We start from the raw sequence: 16,680 nt of genomic DNA, 5'->3' as shown, positions 1-16,680 counted from the left end.
GGCAGTAATAGGTGAGAAGTGATGACATAAATAGTTATAATTGTTGTGTTCCCTGTGTTTAATTAATTTAACACAGTTATACATGTGGCCCTGTTTGGCAAATCCACAATATGGTTAAATGTAAAATCAAAAAGAAAAGTTCAGTCTTCGTAGGATAATTATATACAGGTGAAATGTTATTAATATAATATAAATGTTTGATTGTATAACACTCATGATCAGTAGACACATGGTCATGTACAAAGATTGATAAAATGTGTTCTTTTTTTAATTTTTATAAAAGTACAACACATAAAAGTACACAAATCATAAGTATTCAACACAATAACATTCTTTCATGTTGAAGGGGATAACTCACAGTGATAATATTCACTACATGAACACCACAAGATATAAATCAAGGCTTAGCATCTGTTGCATATATTGGTAGTAAATTTAAGAAGAGTCTACCCTGGTAATTTTAATGTTGATTTCCCATGGAGCAAACAGCTATATTTTAAATAATGAGTGTTTTTTCCCTTTAAATTTTTATTTTCATTTCACATTTACAATTTTCATTTTCTTTCTTTAATTTTTAATCTTTTTTTTTCTTTCATCAGCTATAATCCTTTGGTAAAATGACGACTAGAAGCATTGGTAGTGGATATCCTTGTTTTATTCCTTGTTTTAAATAGAAGGCTTCCTATGGTTTCTCATTAAAAAATATGTCCATAGAAGTCTTTCTTTAATTCTCTTTTATGTCTAGTTTTAGTTTATTAAGACATTTTAGTAACCTAAATGAGTGTTGAATTTAATCAAATGTTTTTCCTTGCCTATTGAGAATATTATTTTTTCTTCTTTAGTCCATTAATGTAATGATAACATTTGCTAATATTCTACTATTAGAAGATTTTTTACATTCCTGTAGGAAGTGCAATTTGGTAAAGATTTTATTTTTTTCCACTTTTATTGAGATATAATTGACATATAAACTTGTGTAAGTTTAAGGTGTACATGTTGATTTGATACACTTACATATTGCAATATTATTAACACTATAGCATTAGCCAGCACCTCCATCACCTCAGATAATTTTAAATTCTTTTTTGTGGTGAGAACATTTAAGATCTACTCTCTTAGCAACTTTCAAGTATTTAATACAGTATTATGACCTGTAATCACAATGCTGCTCATTAGATCCCCAGATTCATTCATCTTCTAACTGAAAGTTGATACTCTTTGACCTACATTTTTTATACATTACTCTTCAATTTTTCGCTAATATTGAGTTAGGTTTTGTGTATCTATATTAATGACTGATATTGGCTATAAATTTTCTTCGTTGTACCATAGTTGGTACCCTATATTCCTTAGTAAGTCGCTTAAGTGACAGACGATGGGAGATCTATCATATGAAAATTTAGGAATGTGCCAACTCTGGGATCCAGTGCGCGGAGGCATGTTTATTTATTCCCTTCAAAATGAAAGAATGTTTGCTGTGTTACTCATACCCTTAGTACGAGGAGTTAAATGCTTTTTGAATTTTGGAAGTAATATATGATGCTTCTTAGCACGTGTGTGCAGCATGACCCACCCAGGTTTACCTGGTTCCATAAAATGTCAGTGTTCTTCAGCTGGTTCAGGCTTTAAAATAGGCAGCATTGTCACTCGGAACTCATGAACTAGAACACCAAATGATGCTCTGAATTCTTGTGGAATATCAGATATTCTGTGGAAACTGTGGCAAACTCTGATTGGAAATTCACAGCTCTGGCTTCTAAGGATTTCGAGGAAAGCAAGTTTTATCCAAGTTCTCCTTTTGAGAAACAGCTCCTATCTTGGATCCTGATAGAGACTGTACTCTTATTATGGAGATCAAGTGACTAATATCTGGAATAGTGGAATCTAATCCATCAACCATACAGTTGGGTTTACAGAGAAGTACTGTGTCGTGAAGTGACAGTTGTGTACATGATGTCTCAATGTATCTTAAGGTCAGAAGTAATTTTGTGGACAAGTGGCTCACATTTCCAGTGTACCAGCTCCTGCTGCATTGCCACCTTTCTTTCAGCCTACATTTGAGATCATGTGGGACATTTTGTATCCACAGTTTCTGAGAAAAAATAAATTAAGCCAGGTTTATAGATTGTGCTGCGTTGTAATATGACCACTGGCTGGAAATGGACTACTGCAGCATACTAGTCCAACTCAAAGTTGTTCCCTAAAAGGCACTGGTAACAAAAATGTTCTTAATGGACATAATTTCAAGCTCAATGGACAAAATTTCATACCTTGTTGTTTTATTGCCTGAAATATGGTCTGGGATACTTACTTACAGTGATTTAGGTGTGGCGGGATAATCATTTAGCTGGATACCCAGGAACTTGGAAGCAATAAGATTGAAGGATTATTGACAAGGTGGTCTGTTTGTAGATAGACCTCCCTGAATGGTAAAAAGAATTGAGAATATTAATTTCCTACATAAATGCTCAGTAAATTGCATCAAATGTGGAGGAGGTTCTCAGTAACCTGGTGAATGCAGTGATCCACTATCTTTCAGCCTCTTTTTCATTCACTTCAGTGCTCATTCAATGGGTTCTCATCAATAATATAGCCATGGTAGAAGAGAGAGAACTCAACCAAATGATTGCTCAAGATAGGCGGACCTGAAAATGGCCAATGACACGTGCCCAATTTTCTGATGCTAGTAATCAAAAAGATGTAGAGACAGACTAAAGGTCCATTGACAGATTAATGGATAAAGAAAATGTGGTAAATACAAGCAATAATATTCAGCCTTAAAAAGGAAGGAAATCCTGTTGTATATGACAAAATGCATGAACTTAGAAGACATTAAGTTAAGAGAAAAAGCCAGTCACAGAAGGGCAAACATTGTATGATTCAACTTTCATATGATATGTAAGACTGTCAAACTCATAGAAGCAGAGAGTAGAATGGTGGTTTCCAGGGGCTGACTGGGAGAGGAAAACGGAGAGTTACTATTCCATGGGCTTCAAGATTTTCATCACCTCTCATGTAAACAACTTCTGCATACGGAGGTTATTGTTGAGACCAAACGGAACATGGAAAGAAAAATATTAACTCTTGCCTTTTACCAGTTTCATATATGAGGATTTTATGAGTCACTATATTTTCTTCCTTTTTACTCATTCTCCTTCCCTTACTATGTTACTTAAGATGTATTTATGGCAGTTAGCTTAGTGATTTAATTTTTAGCAAATACAATTGGGATTTGGGGACTTATATAGAACACTTTAAAAAATTATTTTCAAGGGTATAAGTGACTGTTGAGAAATTATTAACTTAATACATGGCACCTGGGTAAACAACTTTAAAGCAGTTAAAGTCACAAAGTGAACCTACCTTTAGATCCAGTCAATCATCATTCAATCTTTACATAACGAACGAGAGGGCATTAGTTATGTTTTGCCTTATATTGTGGTCATGCTATTCTACTTCTTATTATCCATTATTATGGGCAAAATATAGCTAAAGAATAAATATGGAGAGTTTTGGGTGAAAATGAAATGAACTTATGACCAGAAACAAAAAATTCCCTATAACTTGTATTATGAAGGATAATATTTGCTTTCATAACTACTTCTATTTGCCTACCAAAAACTTTGCTGTCATGATAAATTGAAATGCTTCTTTTTCACTGAAGAAATCAAGATTGACAGATCCATTTGTTCCCTCCCAAAGGACTCACACAGTAAGAAAAGAAAAAACTCTTCCATATATTTTGACTCCTATTAGGCTCTTTTTTTTCCTTTACTTTCTTCTTCTTTTTAAATCTATTGTCTCTCTGGTCCTCATGGACTTTGTCTCTGAATCCTAGATATCTTAATAAGTGACATGCTTCCTTCTTTCCCAGGAGGACTGTCTCCCAGAAGGTGAGGGAAACCTCAACGCTGCAATTATTTGAAAAAGTTATACTGTTATGCCAAAGCCAAAGCCATTATGGAGAACTGCCGCTGATATTTTGGCAGATTATTGGGGATTCCTGATGTCTCAGGGCCTCTAGTTATGTATCCAAGACAACCTACTTTCCTCCTTTAAAAGGATTCAAGCATCCAAAAATGCAGGAGAGAGAATATTCTGCAGACTGATTCCTCAAGTTCACTTTGTATAACCTTAGAATAAAATTCCTGGAATTATTTCAGTTTTAACAGAGCATCATTTAGAACATACACTTTGTCTCTCTTCTATAAGAGACTATAGAATTTTTCAAGAAATTAACTACTAAAAAAAAAAGGACAGTTATTCAAACAGAGCAATAATGCAAATATGTCAAATTTCTCTATGGGAAGAAACTAAAACTGGGATAATGAAAATGCATTTGGAAATTTTGGGGAGAGAAGGGTTCTTTTTTTATCTTGATGTGATGATTTTTCAGTACGTGTAGTTGTTAGCCAGTAATTATCTTTACATTTCCCCTTTCTAGAATTAAGACAATAACAAGAGGAAAACGTCGAATTCTGCTGCATTTTACAGAATCTGACAAATTACCAAACAATACAAGGTAAAAGTAAATTTTAAAACATGTGAGTTTTTGACTAATAATAAGTCACAAATGACTACTTGTTTGTTGGCTACTCTGGGAAAAAATCTCCCATTCCTAGGGATACATGTCTTCAGTCATAAACATTAATATTAGAATGATTTTAATGGGAATAAATCTCAAAAATTAAAATAATCTGTGTCCTTGCTCTTAGGTCAGACTAAAGGAATATAAATAAGATATATTATTTTTCAAAAAATATTTCAGGACTACTTCAGGTTCTCTTTTCACTGCTTAAACATCTTACATCTCCCCAGAACCTAATTATAATGTACTTGAAATCTTCCTTCTTTATTATACAATTATTTGAAAATTTAATATTCGACGGAGGTGGTGACTAGCATAATACAAAAATAATACACCATGCCATTTTCCTATTACTCATCTTTTTGTCAGGGAAAATGTTAAACGTCTCTCAGGTTTCTTTATTCTTTCTAAACTTTTACAGTTTCTCTGATTCCTTCCCTCAACTTGGAGTGATTTATCCAAAAAACCCCACACACTTGTTATCAATTTTCAACCTAATTACTACTGATGATTTTGGTGTGCATTGTGGCATTAAGCACAGTATATATAATAAATATAATAATGGCTAATATTTATTTAGTACTTACTCTGTCATAAGTGGTGCTAAGTGATTTACATGCATTATCTCATTGTCTACCCCCAAGAAAACTTTGAGGGTTACGTTATTGTTATCTCTCCTTTATATGAGGATGCGGTGGTATAGTAATTTGGCAAAAGTTACATCAGTAACTTAAGGAAGTAACATAAGTAAGTGATGAAAGTGATGTAAGTAAGTTACATAAGTAACTGGTCCAAGGTCCCAGTTAGAAAATGAGAGAAGCAGCACTGGAACTTTCCTCTATCGAAACCTAAACCCATGCTAACCACTGCAGTATTACAGAGTCTTCAAGTTTTTCTCTGATTCTGCAGCTCAATTATCATTCAGCTTTTATCTATATAATAAATACGTATTGAATAATTTCCATTTGCCAGACACAATTCTGCTCACAATGTATGGAGGATGAATTGAAATTTTGACATTAGGAGGTTATTGTCAAGTGAGAAATTAATATTTAATTTAACCCATGGTGATTTGGCTACTATACTTAGCAGCATGATATATGCAGAGATGTTTTAACTCAGGTTGAAGAACTGGGGAATTTATTTTGAAGATAAGTAATTTTGTCGAACTCCAAAGTTCAAGTAGAAGTAAGTCAGGTAAACGAACAAGAAGGGCTCTTTATCACAGATGTTATCAGGCAGCGATCAGGAGCATGGATTCTGGATCCACATTTCATGGTTCCAAATTCCGATTCCAACCCTAGTAGGTGGCTATCTACAGACTTCATTCCTCTGTATCTCAGTTTCCTGGGGTAATATAATAGTAGTCACCTCATATTATTGTTGTATGGATTAAGTGAGATACTATGAAAGCATTAAGAAAAGTGTCTGTCATATAAAAAGTGCCACATAAATGTTAGCTCTTATTATTAACATTGTCCAAGCTGAATTGTGCATATAAAGCTCTGAGGGGAGAGAAAGAATGACCATATTTTTAATACAAGGAGTTCAAAATCGTAGATGAGCTGTCTAGTGAATGAATTAATGATGACTATGAAAGTCATGTCCAGGATAAATAAGAATGCAATCAACAATTCCTTCATATGTATCTTGTGCTCAATATCCATTTCTAAAGTAATTCTTTTCTCTAGGCTACCTGTAGGCCCCTTCTTAAAAGTATGAGATGTGGACTGAGGAAATGCAGGGAGATTGTCTTTATGAAAGGGCTTTGGAAGCCCATCTGGGAGCGAAATCCAGGAATGTGAGTGCTAATGATTTTTGTGTTTGTGCACAACTTTTATCGTAGTGAGTATATAACTTATATCAGAATCCAAAGTTTCCATTACCCACAAAAATTAATTGCGCCTCTTAAGTAGTTTTCAAATTTAGTCACTTTCTTTATATCTGCTGGTACTCTAAATTAAGCCCTTGAAGTTATGTTTTCTTAAACTAGACTATTGAAGCCCCTTACATCTCTAAACCCAGACATGAAATTGCTTCCCAAATGTCATTTATTGAATGTGTTCTCTGTTCCAATCACTGCTTCATGACATTGAATTTAGCGCATAAATCATGAGTTGGAAATGCATACAGTGTTACTTGCAAATGTGAAAGGCATTTGAGTGGAAAGACATTGCATTAGACTCAGAGGAAAAATATCTAATTCCACCACTTGTAGGAATTAGGGCATAAAACTAACCTTTTGATTCATCATCAGTTAGAATTGGTTTAAATTTAAGTCATAGTAATTTTATAAGTTTAAAATGAAAAATGGTTATAGATTAGCTTTGTAAATCCTAATAGTGTAAGAGATTCTTTGTAGCGACAATCAAAGCCAAGAATTCTTTGTTTACTTCGTCTTGTACCTCTCAGCAGGTTTCTGCCGTGGGTGACAGGGGAACAAGCAATCACTCAGAAGTGACTGACTTCATTCTTGTAGGCTTCAGGGTCCTCCCGGAGCTGCACATTCTCCTCTGCCTGTTATTTCTGCTTGTGTATGCCTTGGTTCTTCTAGGCAATGTTGGGATGATCGCCATTATAATGACTGATCCCCGGCTGAACACACCAATGTATTTCTTCCTAGGCAACCTCTCTTTCATTGATCTGTTCTATTCGTCTGTTATTGCACCCAAGGCTCTGATCAACTTCTGGTCTGAGAGCAAGTCCATCTCCTTTGCAGGCTGTGTGACCCAGCTCTTCCTCTTTGCCCTCTTCATTGTGACTGAGGGATTTCTCCTGGCAGCCATGGCTTATGATCGCTTCATCGCCATCTGCAACCCACTCCTCTACTCTGTCCAGATGTCAACACGTCTCTGCTCTCAGTTGGTGGCTGGTTCCTATTTCTGTGGCTGCATCACTGCAGTTCTTCAGACCAGCATGACATTTACTTTACCCTTTTGTGCTTCTCGGACCATTGACCACTTTTACTGTGATACTCGCCCACTTCAGAGACTATCTTGTTCTGACCATTTTATCAATAAAATTGTTTCTTTTTCCTTATCCAGCATCATTATCTTGCCTACCATCATAGTTATTATTGTTTCTTACTTGTATATTGTGTCTACCGTGCTAAAGATTCACTCCACTGGGGGACGTAAGAAAGCCTTCTCCACGTGCAGCTCTCACCTAGGAGTCGTGAGTGTGCTGTATGGTGCTGTCTTTTTTATGTATCTCACTCCTGACAGATTTCCTGAGCTGAGTAAAGTGGCCTCCTTATGTTACACGTTAGTCACTCCCATGTTGAATCCTTTGATTTACTCTCTGAGAAACAAAGATGTCAAAGAAGCTTTAAAGAAACTTCTAGAAAAGAAAAATAAAATTCGTTGATTACTATTTTTCTTCCTCCAAAGGAGTTGTGGCTGTTTATTTCATACTCCATTAATGAAATTTTCTCCTGAGCATCCTAAAAAGATTATCAGAAGCTTTTTCAAGATGATGTACACCCTTCCCATGTATAATTTTTTTCCTTCTGAGACATTGTTAATCATGAATGTCCTGGATATTGGAGATGTCCTGGACATTACAGAAATATTTTTCAAGATGAACTCTCCTACTGATCTCAAATAACATTTTATTTCACAGAATTGATCTATTTATTTTTATGACATACTGCTGAATGCTACTTTTATATTTTATTATAGTGTTTAGGCAATATTTTTTCTAGTGTTTCTCTTTGGAATTGTTCCTCCTCTTATATTCAATCGTTGATAATTGACAATAATATCCAACTTGTTTTTTTTAATTAAAATATTTCCCATTTTCATAACTAGTTTCTTTAGCATGTTATATTGTTATTGAATAACTACCTTGAATCAAATATTTGTATGTGGTATATTGATAGGAATTGATAATATGAAGAAACAAACAATAATTAACCTTCAGTATATACATTAACTGGGAAAATTGTATATTGTGTGTGTCAGACATTGTGGAGTGCTCTGAGACACAACTAGTTGCTGAAACATAATATAAAGAACCAAAGTGGCAGGGCTGGCTCCATGGCTTAGTGGTTAAGTTCAGCATGCTTCACTTCAGTGACCTGGGTTCATGGGTTCAGATCTCGGGCATGAAACTACACCCCTCATCACCCATGCTGTGGTGACGACCCACGTACAAAGTGGAGGAAGATTGGCAGAGATGTTAGCTCATGGCAAATCTGCCCCAACAACAACAACAAGAAGAACCACAGTTGGAGATAGAGATAAGCAGACATTTTTAAGCAATCATTCCCTCTATTTATATCTTCATAATTTTTCTGTATTAATTATTGTGAGGAATATTTAATAAATGTATAGAAATAAGACAGTCATCAAAATAGAGTGTGACCAAAATTTACTCATCTGTGCCTCTGAATATTTATTAATTTATTTGATTAATTTTATTGACTACCTGTGTAATATGTTCTATGTTATATGTGTAATATGTTATATGTGGTAGGCTCAGGTATAAATAACCTCATTCCTTAGGGAGCTTACCAATTTAGTGGGAGAGTCACATCCTTGGACAGATGTGACTGTATTAATTCTGATACTTAATAATTAAGATATTAAAATCTGGAGATGTGCATGCTAAAGACAAACACAGAGATTGCAAAGTGGGTACCTGAGAGCAGGTGGTTTTAAATCAGCAGAAATCTTCAGGGATATGTGGAAGATATATTTAAAGGGGATAAGATTGGAAGCGGGAAAACTGCTGTATCAGTTCATGGTATTGACCTGGGCTTGAAATATGCCAACGTAAATGAAAAAAAGCTACTTTCAAAAATTACAGGGAAAATACACAGAATGTATTAACTTATGAGTATATACCAAAGGAGGTGTGTCTCATCATTTTTGAACTTGAAAGATGTGCATGGTGATGGTACATACAGACAAAAAGTAAAGGAGCACTCAGAAAACTAGGAATGGAGTAGAATTTCCTCAATTTGAAAAAAAAATCCACAAAAAATCCACAACTAAGGTCATATTTAATGGTGAGAAACTAGAAGCTTTCCAGTTAATATCAGGAACAAGGCAAGGATATCCCATCTCACCACACTTATTCAACATCTTATTGGAAGTGTTAGCTAATGCAATAGGCAAAAAAAGGGAAAAAAGAGTTGTGGGCTGAATTATATCTTTCCAAACTCATATGTTGAAGGCCTAACCCCCTGGTACTGCAGTATGTGACTGCAGTCATATTTTGAGACAAGGCCTTCAAAGAGGTAATTAAAATAAAGCTGTTGTGGTGGGCTCTAATACAATTTGACCAGTGTCTTTATAAGGAGAGGAGGTTATGACACACAGAGAGACACCAGGGGTGCATGTGCACTGAGGGACAGTCATGTGAATAGGGAGCAGGAGGGTGGCTATCTGCAAGACAAGGAAAGAGGCCTCAGAGGAAACCAAATCCACTGGCAGCTTGATCTTGGACGTCTAGTCTCCAGAACTGTGAGAAAATAAATTTGTTGTTTAAGCCTCCCAGTCTGTGGTATGTTGTTATGGCAGCCCTAGCAAACAAATACAAAAGTGTATACAGAATGGGAGGTAAGAAAAAAAAAAATCTTTGTTCACAATGACATGAATGTATATGTAGAAAATCTAAAAGAATTGACAAAAACACTCCTGAAACTAATAAGAGATTATAGGAAGTTTGTAGGATACATGATTAATAAACAAAAGTCAATCACTTTCCGTATACCAGCAATATTCCACCATACCAGTGGAATTTAAAATTAAAAACACAATACCATTTATATTAGCACCTCCTCAAATAAAATACTTACAAATAATTCTCACAAAAATATGTACAAAATCTATTGGAGGAAAACTGTAAAACTTTAATGGAAAAGATCAAAGAACCTAAATAAACGGAGAGGTATTCTTTGTTCGTGGGGACATCAATATTGTCAGGATGTCAGTTCAGCCCAACTTGATTTATAAATTTAATGCAATCCCAATCAAAATCCCAGCAAGTTGTTTTGTGCATATTGACAAACTTTAGATATTGAATGTAAAGTCTACATGGAGAGGCAAGAGACCCAGAATAGCCAAGACAATACTGAAGTAGAAGAACAGAATCAGAGAACTGACACCCCAAATCTTCAAACTGACTGCAGCTACCGTAATTAAGGCAGTGTGGTATTTGTGAAAGAATGAAAACAGATCAATGGAACAGAAAGGAGAGACTAGAAGTAGAACCACACAAATATAGTCAACTGATCTTTGATAAAAGAGCAAAGGTAACACAAGGGAGAAAAGATGGTTTTTTCAACAAAATATGTTGGAACAAATGGACATCTACTTGCAAAAATGTGAACCTAGATAAAAACCTTACATCATTCACAAAAATTAACTCAAATGGATCACAGACCTAAGTGTAAAACAAAAAACTATAAAACTCCTGGAAGATACCGTAGAAGAAAGCTAGATGACCAAGGGTATGGTGATGCCTTTTCAGATACAACACCAAAGGCATGATCTATGAAAGACATAATTGATAAATTGTACTTCGTTATAATTAAACTCTTCTGCTCTGTGAAGAACATTGTCAAAGAATGACAAGAAAAGACACAGCCTGGGGAAAAATATGTGCAGAAGACGTATCTGATAAAGGATATCCAAAATATGCAAAGGACTCTGAATGCTTGACTACAAGAATACAAACAACCTGATTAAAAAATGGACCAAACACCTTAACAGGCATTTCACCAAAGAAGATATAGAGATGGCAAATAAACAAGTGAAAAGTTGTTGTACATCATATGTCATAATGGAATGCAAATTAAAACAACGAGACACCACTACGCATCTATCAGAATGGCCAAAATCCAGAACACTAACAACATCAAATGGTGAGCATGCGAGGAACAGGAACTCTTCTACATTGCTGGTGGGACTGCAAAATAGTATAGCCACATTGGAAGACAATTTAGCAGTTTCTAGCAAAACTAAACATACTCTTACTATATGATCCAGCAATTAAGCTCCTCGGTATTAACCCAAAGGAGTTGAAAAATTATGTCCACACAAAACCCGCACTTGGATGTTTATAGAAGCTTTATTCATAATTGCCAAAACATGGAAGTGACCAAGATGTTCTTCGGTAGGTGAATGGACAAATAAACCATGGTACATCCAGACAATGGAATATTATTCAGCATTAAAAATAAATGAGCTATCAAGCTGTGAAAAGACGTAGAAGAACTGTAAATGCATGTTCCTAAGTGAAAGAAGTTAGTCTGAAAAGGCTACATACTATATAATTCCAACTATATGACATTCTTTCAGTTATTGTACCTTTAAACTGCAGAATAATTTTTAAAAATAATTTCTATATTTTGATGTTGTTTGCTTGTTGACTTTTTAGTGACTTTGCTGGACTATTTTATTGAATTCTGTTTGCTCTGAGAAGCCTGTGGTGTCACTTCTCAGAGGCACAACCTTAAGCTTATGCACAGTTACTCTTGGATGACAGTGGTTTCATCAGGGCCACTTTTGGCTGTGTCTTCCCCTGGTCATTGTGTGGACTGTTGTGTCTCTGTAGGTTTCCTACCCAGCAGATAGCCTCCACTAATTCTTCTTGTTCTGTTGTTCTGAAAACATGTGGGACATGTGTTGCTCTACAGCTTGATCCAATTAAATTTGGTTCCCATTGCAAGGATAGTCCTTAAGGTGTCTTTGAGGTTTGTTCCAGCTACAGGAGGACCTTTGTTAGCTGCCTCCTTCCTCAATTGTCTCTGGTAAACTTCTAGATAATCTACAGTTAGCTTTTGCTCTCATGAAGCTACCAGCCTCCTCTTAATTGCATATCAACCAAATATTTGTTATGTTTGTGAGCTCACTTATGCTTGAACTTTCCCATACTTTGTTACAAATAAAGTCAGTTCACTTGGGGAGAGCTTTGGAGCCTTCTGTTATTATGGCCTCCCTTTCACTCTAGGTAAAACCCATTTTCAACTGCTCTGGAACTGGAGCAGGAGCAGTGGCCCAGTTCTCTCAAGGTGACACCCGTGCTTTATGAGCAGGTTTCTGGGTGAGGTTGGAAGCTTATTGTCTTCTATGCTTGTCTCTCTTGGCTAAAACCTCTATCCTTTGAACTGGGCAACTGAAATCGTGGCCTCATTATTCTTGGCCTATCATGTCTGGGGTGAAACTTCTACCCTATGAATGGGGCTGGGTAGAGGAAGAGGTCTCCAGACATTTTAGCCCCTTTTGTCTTGGATAGAGATTCTGCAACATGGGGCTGGAGCAGACAAGAAATGTTTGCATCCTGCTACTCTCAAGGTGATATTGCCTTGACTGGGATGTCAGGGAAGAGGAATCCCTATGTTCTTGTCTGCACTTGTCTGAACAAGTGGAATTTCTATCCTGGTGCGCTGAAAGAGGGGAGGGATAGAGTGGGCCTTGGCTCAAATACATAAATGTGAATGTTCATAAATGTTCATTTATTCACATTATCTAAAAAACTGAAAACACCTCAATTGCCCATCAATATAAGAGTGCATAAACAAAATTTGGTATATGTGTAGAATGGAATATGCAATAATACTCAGCAATAAAAAAAATGAATTACTTACACACGTGACAAAATGAATGTCTCAAAATCATTTTACTCAGTGTAAGAAACCTGACAAAAAAGATTACATACTGTGTGTGTGTGTATATGTACATATGCAAAAAATAATCAGATCACTGGTTATTTGGGAATGCAGTTGGCAGGAGGCATGGATTAAAAGGCGGCAGGATAAATCTTTTGGAGGTGATGGAAATGTTCTGTATCTTGATGTGGTGATGGCTTCTGTGATGTATAAAACTGTCAAAACTCACAGAATTGTACACTCTGAATGAACACAGTTTATTTTACATTAGTTATTCCTCAATAAAGTGTTTAAGAAAAAATAGTGTGCAGAGCTAGTCTTTTAGATCCAAGGACTTCATTTTAGAGCAGTGAATCAGAAATGTCTTTTTTTGGAAAGAAGATTTAATTTGGCCTAAAAAACAGGAAACTACTCAAAGCAATAGAAGATATAACATAAAAATCTCAATGTTAAAAGTAGGCTAAAACCTTGTAATACAATTGTTGTTAGTGTAGCAGCAGCAGAGGGAGGATTCACCACCATAGACACTATCATTTAAATTAGGAAAACTCTACTAGTTATTGACACTACCATCAGCTGTAGTTATAAATTTAATGAGAAGTCACTAGATAAGTTTGAAGAAGTTCCTTATGTGGATAATGTTTTAGATAAGCATGTTAGGTACTTACAGTGATGTTTTGAAAAATAAGCAGGAACTCCTAAATCCAAAAATTAGCTAGATATTATCAAAGTGATTTTGTACATGACCTGTACTACAACTTTGATGATTTTATAAGCAGTCTTATAATGCATATATCATATATAGAGAATCATATATATATGTATGTATATATGCATTTACGTATATATTTTGATTAATTTATATTGACATGCTAGTTATTATTGTTATTTTTCAGTCTCATCTCTGCTCTCAGAGCTTACTCTGTACAGCACAGAGTGAGTGAAAAATAAAATGAGAAGAGTAAGTTCCAAGCAGATGGGAGAACAGGATATACCTGATTTAATTGCTGTAGCAATGACAGCAATTACTTGAACAGAGAAAAGGAAGGTAAAAAAATCAGCATTGAAAAACTGTTATGCGTATCCTCTTATGGTGAGGTCTGTTAGCCTCTACCTCAGCCTGAAGATTCTTTTCCGAGTCAGCTGGATGACATTGGACATACATGGCTCTGGGAGGTGATTCAATCAGTGGCCATTCTTAGTACTTTTCTCAAAGGTATTCTGGTGTGTGTGTGTGTGTGTGTGTGTGTGCGTGTGTGTGTGTGTGTGTGTGAGAGAGAGAGAGAGAGAGAGAAGAGAGTGAGAGATACAGCGAGAGAGACTATGATTATGTTCATTTATGTGTACGTGTGGGTCTGATGGTGGGTGGGGGTTGTGCAGACATGGTGAATATAGAGGAATATTCTTCTCCCTTGACAGGCAGCTCTATTGTTAGGACTTCTTTCTCAGTTTAATATAAGATTACTAATATCCACTAGACAGGGACTCAGTGTCTGGGTCTTGGGCGGGCTAGAATTACAAACAATCGGGAGCCTCTTTCATTGCAGGTGTGTTCCCTTACAGGACTCAGAGTGCTGCCTGAAGGATTCTGCATTGTGCTCCCAGAGGAGCGTTAGTAAAATGTGCCTCTTTCAACCTAAACATCTTTCTGCTTCATCTCAGGAGGGAGACAAAACACCACATTAGTACAGTGACCACTTACCTGAAAATCTTCATAAAATTTTTCCAGCTAGTGAGTCCACAGTAATTGTATTTTAAAACTGTTTGTGAAAGAGGCTACTTTTGTTCAAGTATAAGAGAAGATTCTTAAAGAAAGATACAGGTAGAGAGATAAATAGATATAACCTTTGATAAAATATTATTTTGCAACTAACTAGGGGCTCTGTTCATTTTTTTTTGTCATTTTTTAAATCTTTTCTATTAGTTCTCAGCAGAAAGAAAGGTAAAGACGGAAGAAACAAAGTTAGCAGTTTCTCAAGATCTGGCTATGGAAATTAAAACGTGGGTCAGCTTGGAGAATTGAGGATGCTCCATGGTAGAGTCAGTGAGAGGGGTGGAGAAAATTATCATCCTCCTCTCTCAGACTTGACATAGTACTGACGGCATGAGGAAAGAACAAATCTGGCAGCTGTTCAAGACATAGATTTAACAAATTTACATGAAATTTATATAATTTAATCCTTCAAATAACTCTAAGCTGTAGATGCTATTATGCAACTCATTTACACGAGGAAATGAAAGTGCAGGATATTCTGTAACTCGCCCAAAGCTACAGAGGCAAAAACAGAATCTGAAAACGAAGTCTGACCCCTAAGTTTATTTTATTAACTTTTAAGTTAATGGTTAACTCTTATTCCTCCTATATTCTCCTCTTCATTTTCTGAGGTAGCATTTTCCCGGTATAAATGCTCAAACATGAGAAGTCATCATTCACTTCTACCTCATTCTCAATTTGTCAATATTCAAATATTCCTTTCATCAATATTTTGTCAACATCAACCAATAGTCATCTCAGTTTACCTGCTATTTTAGATAGTCCTTCTCTTCACTATCTGTAGCAAGACTGCCTTTGTTAAAGCCACCATAAGCTCTTACACGGACAGCCACACCCTCTCTGTGACTCCCGTGTTCTCCCTATGAATATTTATCTTTTGTTAAATGCCAATTTGAACATAATGCCGCCTTTCCTAAAAATCCCCAATGCTTACCCGCTGTCTATAGAATAAAGGTCATCTTCCATGACTTGTCATATTGATCTGCATGATTTCCCTGAATTTCCTTTGAAGTCTCATCTCTCACTCCGTCTTGTGCATTAAAAATCACTTATTAAACTTCATGAAGGTCACTATAGAGTTGTTTATTTCCCTTTGCACAGAAACCTGTCTATTTCATCTTGCTCAATTATATTTACTTTTAAATATGTGCTTAGGAGTTTTCCCTGACCATTAAGACCACTCACCTCTAGAGACTCTACTTCCCCAGTTATTTTCTATATATGTTATTTCACTGGGTTTACTATGTGGCAGTTTAGTTCTCTATTCAGCTGTTTTTCCCTCATTTGATTGTGAGGTTAAGGATAGAAATTATTTATTCCTAGGGATTTTCATAGAGCAAAGAGTGCATCAGAATCAAATAAATATCAATTTGATGAATATATTCTTAGAAGGGCATATACAACAAAAAATGAATTATCTTTACTTTTGGATTATTGTTATTACAGTTTCTTGTGAAAGGGGGGGGATTTTGGAGGATAATTTATTAGCTTAGTAGAGATTTATATGGGGGACAAAATAATAATGATCCAAATGAGAGAAACCATGTAATAAATATGTCACCCATTCAGCCTCTAGAGAATTGAGTGACTCACATGTCATTCTTAGGACTCTGTGCACTGCAGAGTATCAGATTCTTTCACTAAGCACTCAAAAAGATTTCTTAAGTAAAAGTGTGATATTTTGTTACGTCTGCTTATTAT

General features: G+C 35.7%; 1 protein-coding gene across 1 annotated transcript in view; it reads right to left on the bottom strand.

Moving 5' to 3' along the window:
- Positions 1 to 16,680, bottom strand: part of LACRT (lacritin) — a 618,678-nt gene that overhangs the window by 427,077 nt on the left and 174,921 nt on the right. The gene's annotated exons all lie outside the window — the stretch shown is intronic.

The sequence above is a fragment of the Ceratotherium simum genome, chromosome 17, assembly GCF_057802395.1.
Source record: "Ceratotherium simum simum isolate JZ-2026a chromosome 17, ASM5780239v1, whole genome shotgun sequence".
Lineage (NCBI taxonomy): Eukaryota > Metazoa > Chordata > Mammalia > Perissodactyla > Rhinocerotidae > Ceratotherium > Ceratotherium simum.
Note: the sequence above shows the minus strand (reverse complement) of the source record. Positions and strands in the feature narration are given on the sequence as shown.